Source organism: Phytophthora infestans, genomic scaffold (genome assembly GCF_000142945.1).
Source record: "Phytophthora infestans T30-4 supercont1.55 genomic scaffold, whole genome shotgun sequence".
In the NCBI taxonomy this organism is placed as follows: Eukaryota; Oomycota; class Peronosporomycetes; order Peronosporales; family Peronosporaceae; genus Phytophthora; species Phytophthora infestans.
This window is the reverse complement of record NW_003303704.1, coordinates 822,186-833,002: the sequence shown is the minus strand read 5'-3', so window position 1 is coordinate 833,002 and position 10,817 is coordinate 822,186.

The window sequence follows — 10,817 nt, the reverse complement described above, 5'->3', positions numbered from 1 at the left end:
GATAGTTCATCTCGGCCTCCTTGAGCACCCGGTCGAGGAACCGTACGGGGTAACTTGCCTTCATGTTCTTGCATTAGCGTAGTGCTCAACGCCCATTCATTCGCAAAGAGCATGACGTGAACTTCTTTCGACCGATTGAAGTGCTTGAGGATGGGTGAATGTGAAACACTCGTCTTCAATTTTTCGAAGGAACGACGTGCCACAGAAAGGCCACCTTCAACGACAAAGTCTTCATCCTTGAGCTGGTACAGCGCCGCACCGTAGACCGCGAAGTCTTGAATGAAGCGGCTGTAGTAATTAACCGCTCCAAGAAACGACTGCATGCCCTTCTTGCTCGTTGGAAACGACAGCTCGGTGATGGCCGCAAGCTTCTTGGGGTCAGCCCTGATGCCTTCTGGCGAAATTTTATGCGACAGAAAGTCCACCTTGGGTTGACAGAAGATGCTCTTGGTGATGCTGATCCGACACTGTGCAAATCTTGCTAGCAATCGGTCCAGCGTCGCCAGGCAGCTGTCGAAATCCTCGCCACCGAAGCAAATGTCATCCACAAACGACCGTCGACCAAATACAGGTACCAGCGATGATTCGTCTGGCTCCCCGTTCGTAAACATGTCAGCGACGGGGCTGTTGACGAGTTGTAGTACAGGGTCGGTCTCTACCGGTGCTTCGCGGTCTGCTGCGAACTTCGTTTGAAACGAACCCTCGGTGCTTGGCCCACGACGTTCCTTGGCCTGTTCTTCAGCTAAACGCATCTTCTCCGAGTATTCACACCAACCTCCTTTAGGTTGAACGAACCCCCAGAGTGCGTTGTCAATCATACGCTGATAGATCATCGGCGCGTTCTTTAACCCGAAGGGCATGCGTAACCACTCGAAATGTCCGAGTGTGCAGACGAACGCCGATACTTTACGCGCTCGCAAGGTCATCATGACCGCCCAGAAGCCGCTTGCTGCATCCAGCGAGCAGAACCATAAGTAGCGCTCAAGATCTGTTAACAGGTCGTCGACTAGCGGCATTGCATACTCCATGATCGCGGTGATAGCATTCACCATTTTGTAATCAATGCAGAGCCGGATGTCCAGCCCGTTCTTTTTCATCACAATCACGATCGGCGATGCCCATGGACTGTCTGAAAAGACGATCAGTCCTGCACGCAATAAAGCGCGCAGCAGCTCGTACAGCTTGCCGAGAAATCGTAGCGGCACGCGCCGGGTACGCTGTTTAATTGGGGCGTGCCCCTGTGTGTCGATATCGCATACCGCTCCGTAGGCTGGCGGCGGCAGTGCGTTACCACTAGCAATCAGGATGTGCTCGTGATTCTTTAGCGTCGCGACTAGACGTTCTCGGCGTTCAGTCGACAGCTCAGGATCAGCAACATTAGGCGCAGTGTAGTCAATTGTCGTGTTAATCTCTTCGGTCAGATCCGGCAGGAATGCCAGCTCCTTCGCGTAGTCGTCCAAGCCAATGTTGTTAGCTGGGTGTTCGTAGAAATCATTTCTCGTAACCTCCGTTGCTTCATTTCCTTCGGTTGTTAACACTCGAGCAACCGAGATGTATGTTCCGTCCAACGTCGCTACGGATTCTTCCCTTGACTCAACATTGGCATCCGCTTTGATTTCAACAGTCGGTACTTGGTCCATCTCCTTCCCATCCTGGTTTCCCATCTCTGGGCCATCTGCCGAGTCGTCGTTCGCAATATTGAATGCGCGGGCCACCGACATATTGGGTTGGTGACTTTTGTTCAGCTCCTCGTTCTGCCGCTGTCTCGACAGTTCGGCATTCGCACCAATCTTGCAGTGAATACTCGGTGCCGTACTCAACACCTTCAGCGCGATGCCTGCATCCTCTGGATCAACCACCGACGTCTCGTTCGCAGATTTGGTGACACACAAGGCCGGGACAGCTTCATCAAAACAGGTGACTCCATCTAATCCAGCGCTGTTACCTGTCGCTTCCGTAGCCACCCCTGACTGGACAGTAACACTCGTTGGCGTAGACACCACGTTTACCGGCCTCAGTAGTTCGTGTGTACGCACTACCGAGGCTTCGTTCGCGTTATTGCTTCCGCCATGGGTTGTCGTGTACGTGTCCAAAGGTTCTTCGGAAGGCTGACCGTCGGCCGGATTCCCGGCTGTCACCCCGGACGCCAGACAGGCTTCCACTCGTTCGCGTTCTTCCAGGATCAGTGCCCAGCGTTCTGCACACGTCAGCCGATCACTAGAGTCCGCTAGTGTGTCTTCCAAAGGTCGTGCTAGCACCCCACTGGGTTCTGGATAGCTTGGTCGATCAACTGCCGAAGGCTGAGTTGCAAGCCATTGCTCGTAGATTTCATATTCATGCTGAAAGAGCTCGCGGTCTCTGCAACCTTCGTAGGCCAACACTTGCCAGTCTTGGTACTTCTTTGACTCCAGACGCACATAGCCGTCACCTCGTGGCAAATCCCCATCTGGAATCCACATCGCGATCGAGTCGTGTGCTGGTAGGTACACAGTTCGATCAGACACGTTGGTCAGCCGAATGCTCTGTGGCCGTCCACGTCGAAACCTCGTCACTGACGGGATTAGCTTGTTCGCTCGACGAACCCACAGTACGTGTTCTTCCAGCCCGACTTGACGCTTCGCTAGTCGATATTCCCGCCACTCGTGCGCTTGTATGTCCAAACGCTCGGGTGGCCCGGCGTTAACATGGGAGCCGTATTCTTCGCTGTCGATCATGTTCTTGGTCTTAATCAGCGGGATTTGAACTTCGTGCGGTAATTGCGCCGCGCCGTGAAACAGGTCCAACCGGATCCCAGCTGGGATCATAAAGTCGGTCCCGAGTACTACGTCGACGCTTGCACTATGCGCCATTACCCACATCTCAAACTCGTACACCATCTCCCATCCGAGCGTAATCTTGACGCACGCTCGTCGCGTCGTAGACACCTTGCCTTCATTAATACCTTGAATGTCAATGCGGCGTCCGTGATCGGGTACATCTCGGGGTCGCAACTTCTTGGCAAAGGCGTCAGTGATCACACTAACGTTCGCTCCTGTGTCGAGGAGGATCCTCGTTCGCTGGTCATTCACAGCGCCTTGCACCAGAGCTCTCATTCTGATCCGTCGGTCGAATTTCTTGGCCGACCACCACCCCTGTCTCTCGCCAGGGTTCAACTTCATCATCTTGGAGTGACCCTTGGGCTCGTCTCGCGCTGCACTCGAAACCAAGCCGAGCGAACCCTCGCTGGTGCCCTCATCAGCATCAGCACACTCCACTCTCTCTCCAACACCTCCACCGAGGATTCTACTCCTCTCCTTTTCATTTTCCGTCGCGTTCACACTTGTTACGTAATTATCAGGCCATTCACTCTGCCCCATGAAAGCAAAGATACACTCTGCTTCCATTGAAGGCTCGGTTAACTGTGGCAGCCCGATAGGGACCAACCCAGTTGTAGTTGGCGGGCTGCCTAGTTTAAATGACGTTCTTGAACGACGGCCTTGAGCTCTGGTGGGAGTTCCTCCTTCGTGCCTTTCGTTCGCACGAATTTGGCAAGGTCTTGGAAGTTGTGGAAAAGTTCGCATTGTCCAGCATCGTGGAGTTGTTTGCAGAACTTGCATCGCTTGTTACAGTAGTGGGCGGAGTGACTCGTGCCACCGCACACCGCGCATAGTCCGTACTGTGGGCGTCGGTTGTCGCGGTTGAAGTCACGTCGACCGCGTTGGTCCTGATTGAACCCACGGTCACCGCTTCGGCGATCTTGATTGAAGCCATTCTCACGATCAGGCGCGTTTCCACGCGGTTGACGGTTGTCTGAACGTGCGTAGGTGCCTTCAGCAGCTGCACGGCGCTCATTTTCGTTAGCAGCGGCGAGGTATCGGTCGTTTTCGTCCAATGAGAAATCACCATCCGTATTATCGGGCTGAAAGTCGTTGTACTCGTCTTGGACATCGTTGTAAGCGTTCGGATCTTCGTTTGAATACTCGATGCCTCCCTGAGCAGCTTCACGACCTTCTAATTCAGCTAGTAGGTCATCCACCGTGGCTTCAATGAGCGTCACTCTTGGTTTGTTTCGGTTGTCATCGCGGCGACGGTCATCACGCCGGTTGTTGCGGGCGTATCCATCGTCGCGCATCACGACTCTTGGAGTATCGGTACTCACTGTCACGCTTGGCCATCCTCTCCTTGCCCTTGAGAACATCTTCGATGATCTCTTCGAGCTCGTGAATGTCGGCGACTCGAGCGTGGTAAAGACTCTCCGCCAGCTTGTCATCATCGCATGTTGCCAGGAACTGCTGTACGTGTTCTTTCGCGTCACGACCACTCTTCTCAAAAATGTAGACGGGCGGTCCGAGCGTAGCCATTCAGCCTGTTTATGTAGTCGCACAGATGTTCATTACGTTCCCGCTTGGCGGAGTAGTAACGCGACAGTGCCGTCTGAGTGAACTGCGAGCAGTAGTAGCGGATGAACGCATCGCTCAGCTTCCACTTGCGCTTCGTCTTCTTCGGAAGTTGACGGAACCAATGAATAGCTCCGTCCCGGAGACTTAGCTCAAATGGAATGCACCATTTATCGGCATCTGTGTGGGTTCCAGTCATTTCATAGACGAACCCACGGAGCCACTGCATACAGTTCTCGCTCTTGTTGCGAGAGCCTGAGAACGGCGTGATGCGATCCAGCGGTCGGTGCGAAGCCATTTCAATCATCGGTGTCGGGTCCACGTCGTTCAGCGTCGCCAGCTCATTCATCTGACGCATCAACTCGAGTTGAGGATCTTCCTCGTCGAATGTACGCACCAAAATGTCATCGTCACTAGACGAACCATCGCTGTCGACTTGACGACGTCCGGCACCACCTTTGGGAGCTAGCGCACCGCCTCGGCGACCGAACGAACCCTCGTTACTTGCGTAAATACGTTGCATACGGCTCTCCGAACGTGGCGTAACCATGTGCGAGTCTTGAAAGTACGGTGAAGCTTCAGTAGTGCCAAAGGCACCACGCTCAGCTCCACGCTTGGTCGGAGGAGTACGAACGAGTCGTTGGGGTGTCGGTGGCAGTGGAATCATGGCCGGATCTTCACCTTGAATCACCGGTCGACTCACCGGCTGCTTTCCAGCGTTAATGCCAACAGCGCCAAACGCCTTCCGAAGCTATTTCTTCCATTTCTGGAGAGCAGCTCCAGCTTCATGTGGACTCCAATCTTGGAGCGACATCGTTGATGGGTACGTCTCGTTCTCGAAGCTCAGCGACAACAGTAGCGAAACTGAATCCTCGGCAACTTGGCTAGTCGAAACCGAGTTGACTGGGTATTGAAGTTCCTGCGCAAGTGCAGGCCAGTCGGCTTTTTTCTTGGGGATGGGCTTGAACAGCTGCATCCACTCATCATTCTGCATCAGCGCTTGTACGCGGTCGAAAACGCGCTTGGCGGCTGGTGTATCACCGTTGATAGGTGGGCGAGGTGCCTTCAGCAGTGCTGAATGCTTTGCACTCGCCACCGAAGGTTTAGAACCCTCGGTCCCATCGTCATAATCATCGTAGGCGGGTTCCGGTCCCGCAACAACCTCGAGCTCGTCGGCGAGGTTCCTCGAAAGGGACCTGGTCGCCCCGCTCAGCCCCGATGATAGCGTGGCCGTCTCCGGCGTCGCTGCGCCTGGCTCTGGAGCCGGCGTCTTGTCTTCGTAATCTTCATAATCGTAAGCGTCAGGACCGATGTCTGCTTCGTCGTCGAAGCTCACTGAAAGCTCGGTGGCGGCTGCAAAGCGCGCAGCCGGGCTTGAACTCTCGTTGCGAGCCCCGCCAGACTTGGCAGGCGTAACTGGTACCGTCGGTTGTCCTTTCGCCATGTTTCTTGTCTTTTTCTTGTTCTTCTTCTCTTGGTTGCTCGTAAACTGGAAGGCCATACAAACAGCTCACAATGGTCACAATCTGTTCCCGGGTCGCGGCACCAATTGTGGTGTTGGAAATCCCACGTGAACTCTAGCTACAAATGTAGTTAGGACGCTCCCAACAATACGTCTACTAGGATAGTAAACGATCGTTCGGGCGGACCTGAAGACCCCAGTTCTGCCCTTGCACCGGGACAAACTGGACCTTGTAAACTACTTATATAGGTCAGCCAGTAAAAATAAGAACACGCTACTGGCACGAGCAAAGCTAGCAGGTGTTTTGAATCCTCGTGGTTCCAACAGCGGAAGGGTACCAGGCACGGGTAAGTCTTTTACGAGATCACCGAGTGTTCAACACTCGGTTGGAAGAATAAAAGGGAGGCAATTAAAGCACTCCCAGTCGTGCAAATAGGCAACAATAAGCCGTCACGTAAAACCTCCCGATAATAATCGGCCAAAATACACAGTCTCTTGGCCTTGCCGGATGAACCCTCGCTACAGAGCTTCGAGTTCACCGACAGGCATAACACACTCAAACAAGCTTGACCAGACGCTTACCTTGAAGCCGGACGTCGCTCTGTGTGCTTGAGTGGAAATTCTGTTCTGTATTTAAGCTTACCCTTTCGGGTCTATTCCTAATAAGAAGTCCTAATCAAGTATACAAATATCAAGTGAACAATGATCCGTTATGGATCTTCTTGCATGCCAAGCGTCGTCTGCACCGTCGCATGAGCATCTTTAACGGTCCGCGCCTTGTCCCAGACGGTGAACGTGCCTTCCAAGGGTCGCTGAGTCTTCCGCGAACTCATCCCAACAGCTACTGAGGGTTCGTACCGTAGATGGTCCGCTGAATGCGAATCCGGCCAGTCCATTATTAATAATAAGGACAGCCTGGATTCAGTGACATATGGCCATATCCAATACTCGTTGAACGTTCGGAGGTGACGCTGTCGAGTCCCTGGCACCTTGGCGTCTCCGTACATCACCTGACCGAGGGTTCGTCGCTTGAACATCTTGGACGGTGTCACGTCTTTGTCGACGGGTGATAATCCGCAACTACGGAGAAATCACTACACCACACAAACCTTGACGGCGGAGCTCCAGACGGCTCAAAATGCTCGAGACCAAGCTCAACGTGCGGAAGTGGCTGCTCAGCAAGCTTATCAGTCGTTATCCACCTCTTCGCACGCCACTCAACTCCAACTTTTGAGAGCCCAGGTCCATGACCAGGCCATGGAGATCCAAGGATGGGAGCACCGTGCGGCCTCTCGTTCACAGGATATGCGACTCTTGTTGGCCGATCAAGTGGTCGAGACCCGCGACTTGACTGGACGGCTGGATCGCGCCTCCTGTCAACGGGATGGCATGCGAGACGACAACGACCATCTCTATGGGGAGAGGGGCTTTCCGGATCCGAGATCCACCAGCTCCAATCCCGGATCCATGACCTCGAGCGGGATCTGGAGGATTCCCAAACTGCTAGTGCGGCCGCGGACGAGAGCTTGGATCGGCTCCGCGACGAGTTGCGCCTGACCCAAGAAGAGGTGGTAACTAATGCCTATGTGGGATCCACCCATGGCGGATCCGCCTTAGGGTCGGCGCGTGGAGGGTCCCCCGCGCCAAATCCACCTCCCTCGTCGCCGGATGTGGCTCTGGTCTGTCTCTCTGAGGAACTGAAAGATACCAAGGAGTCACTCGAGAAGGCTTCTGCTGGGCGAGACTACGCGCTCGAAGAATTCGTACGCGTGACTCAACTGTGCGACGAGATCCAAGCAAAGTTGGCGGACACCGAACTCCAGCGTGACAAGGCGGCTACCGAGTGGGCGGATGCCAAGCGAACGCAAACGGAGCTAGAATCTAAATCCCGCCGCACGAGTACGTGGATCTTCTTTTGTCCACTGCTAGTAACCCCATATTCACTTGTTATGTCGATCCAGGTGACAAATTGAAGGATGCCGAGGCAACTGCAGCAAAACGCCGGGACCAACTCGCTGCTGCTCATGTTCAGCACCAGCGGCTAGTTCTGGAGCGATCGCGGCTTGTCGGAGCGGGATTTGGCGCGCCGACGACTGGCGCTGGTGACAGCTGGTATCTCGGATCCTCTTCCTCCCTTGTCTGGGCCCTCTCCTGCTGCCAGCGTCTCTGCTTCTCTACCGTCTGTTTATGGAGCGGATACGTCGGCTGCGAAACGACCGCGTAGTGCATCTCCCGCTCCTAGCACTGGATCCCCCCGTCCTCACAAGCATGCCCGAGCTTCCCCCAAGGCCAAGCCCAAAACCAGTTCGGCCTCCAAGGCAGCCTCTCAGGCGGGATCCACATCCACGTCCAAGTCTTCCGCCCCCCCCCCCTCGAAGTCTGGTGCCGGATCCAAGTCTGGGTCTGTTGCCACATCTAAAGCCGGATTCGTAGCTACGTCCAAGACGGGTACGGGATCCAAAGCTGGATCCACTGCTGTCACGTCAACATCTGGGTCTGGGCCCAAGACTGGATCCGCTGTTGCACCTCAGCCGGGATCCCCATCATCCAAGTCCGGATCGTCTGTTAAGGCTGGATCCGCGGCATCCAAGTCGGGATCGGCATCCAAGGCCGGATCCAAGGCGTCCAAAACTGGATCCGTCGCGGTTTCAAAATCGGGATCAACGCCCAAGACTGGATCCAAGACGTCTAAGACCGGATTCGCCGTTACGCCTAAGACGGGGTCTACGTCTAAGACTGGATCCACCACCGCGCCGTCGTCCCAGGCTGTGGTTTCGGCCAGATTTGCCGTGATTACCCCTTCTACGACGGGGTTAGTCGTGTCCACGGCCCAGTCCGGCTCGTCACAGTCGGGATCCACTGCTGGCCCTTCGGTGACGACGCCTGCCGTTCCCCAGCCAGATTCCACCGGCCCTCCGCCGGCCAGAACTGGATCCGGGAAAGGGAAAGCCAAACGTGTCATTCCCACTGGTTGTGGACTTGGCAGCTCGGCGGACGACGAGGAAGAGGGATCGGATTGGTCCGACGGCTCGGGGCCTCCTATCCGATCGTCCTCGAAGCGTACACTGTCCACCGGCCATTATTCCTTCACTCCGGACGACGATGACGATGACGACGACGACGACAACGACGATGAAAGTCCAGAGGATTCGAAGGAGGCTCGAGTCGCTGATGATGCCCCTTGGAGGAAGACACGCGACGGGCCTTGTCCCAGTCCAGATCCGAAGCCCGGCGGAGATCTCTCTCGACACCGCCCCCGCAAGTCACTGATACAGCTAGATCCGGAGCCGGCCCTGCGGGATCCGCAATCCAGGTCGACAGTGATGGTGGATCGGGTATGTAACGGGGTAAGAGATACCGTTACTAGCTTACACTATAGTGCGGAGGAAGCTCGCAATAATAAAACCAAGTCTTAGGTTTGTGTCAAATTCAACTCTGATTTATTTAGGACCAGGGCGGCTACCCCTGGCCTCGTGTGAACCACTCAAACACATGTCTATATCTGATTGATCAATAAGTGAGTCTGGCTCCTCACTATCAACCAATCCGATGATGACACCTTGGCACACGCTACCCGTGTGCCACTTTACCTACTTATGTAATAACTAAAGAAATATCTACCTACTTATGTAATTGGAGTTGGGCTCATTACATCACCCTCCTCTCTAAGTTGCGCTTACGCAACATAAGCGCACGGAACACATTTGAAGAAAACTCGAAAACCGACAAGGCGGAGACATCGGAGACAGCGCGAAGGGCGGCAGCGCCAGCGCGTCGCTGGCGGTGGTAACAAGGGCAAGCCCAGGGTCGACAGATGCGCCACAAGCTCTGGATGTACTGCGATGGCCGTCACTGCGTGTCTCGGCTCCCAGGACACACATCGACGAAGTGCCAAGCGTACATGCGACTTAGAAGACTCCGAACTGGAGGCACTTGGATCACGGACACGAGGAACCTCACGAGGCCGACTTCGTGGCGCAATGGGCAATGCATGGGGCTTCCAGTCAGAACGCCAGGGTTCGATTCCCACCAGGCGCATTCACTCACGCACACGCGAGTGTTGTTTTGCTGCCAGAACGGAATAGCTTCGAACACCTCGAAGACATGAGACTTGTCGACGGAAGTCAACCACTTGAGCAACCCAAGTGAGCATCTCGTTGTCACCACTGGTGTTACCAGAATCAGGTACTTGTTGGCCACCGTGTCGCCGCTGGTAATCGAAGTCCTTTCGGCGCAGTTGTAGCGTGTCGGGTTGACAACCCACTGGTCACCGGTTCGATGTCGCCGGTAGTTTCTTGTTTTCATTCTTGCACTGACAAGTTGTGTCAGTGTTCGCCGCGGCTCACGCCGACGTTGCACGCGTCGGAGCGCGACATCGTTGTCGCCTCCTCGTGTGGGTCGTTTTCGTGGCCGTTCTCAATCTCGTTCACAGTCTCCGCGGGGTGACCCGCGGAATTCTTCTTCTCAAGCAGCATGGTCTCATACTCGTGGACCACGTCCGGAACGTCGCGGAGAAGGTTGGCGCGGGGCTCCCACGTATCATGTTTTGGGGGATAACCGAGCCAACGTACCAAGTAGCGGCGCGCGGTCGGAACCGCGCGAGGAACACGACTACGGACGTTTCGTTGAGCGGTCGAGCTGTGGGGATCTTCGTGGTCAACGATACGCTCCACAATCCAGCGCGCATCACCCACCGAGTCAATTATCGGTGGTGGGCCTTCACGATGATACGGCGTACGCCCTGTACGCTCAGGGCGAGGTGGAGGCAGCTTCGAACCGCGCGTTGGACGCTCAGGTTGGGGCTGAGCGGGCGAAAGATCGTGCCTGGCGGGCTGAGCAGATCGCGTCGGAGCTTCGTCAGTGGAATCGGGAGCTGTTATCTCGCCTACGGGGATTGGAGACGCATGTACTTGGCTCTGCCCGGCAGGGAGATCGTCCGCGAGAGCGGGCGCCAGGGGCTGACGGCTTTCTGGCGCGTC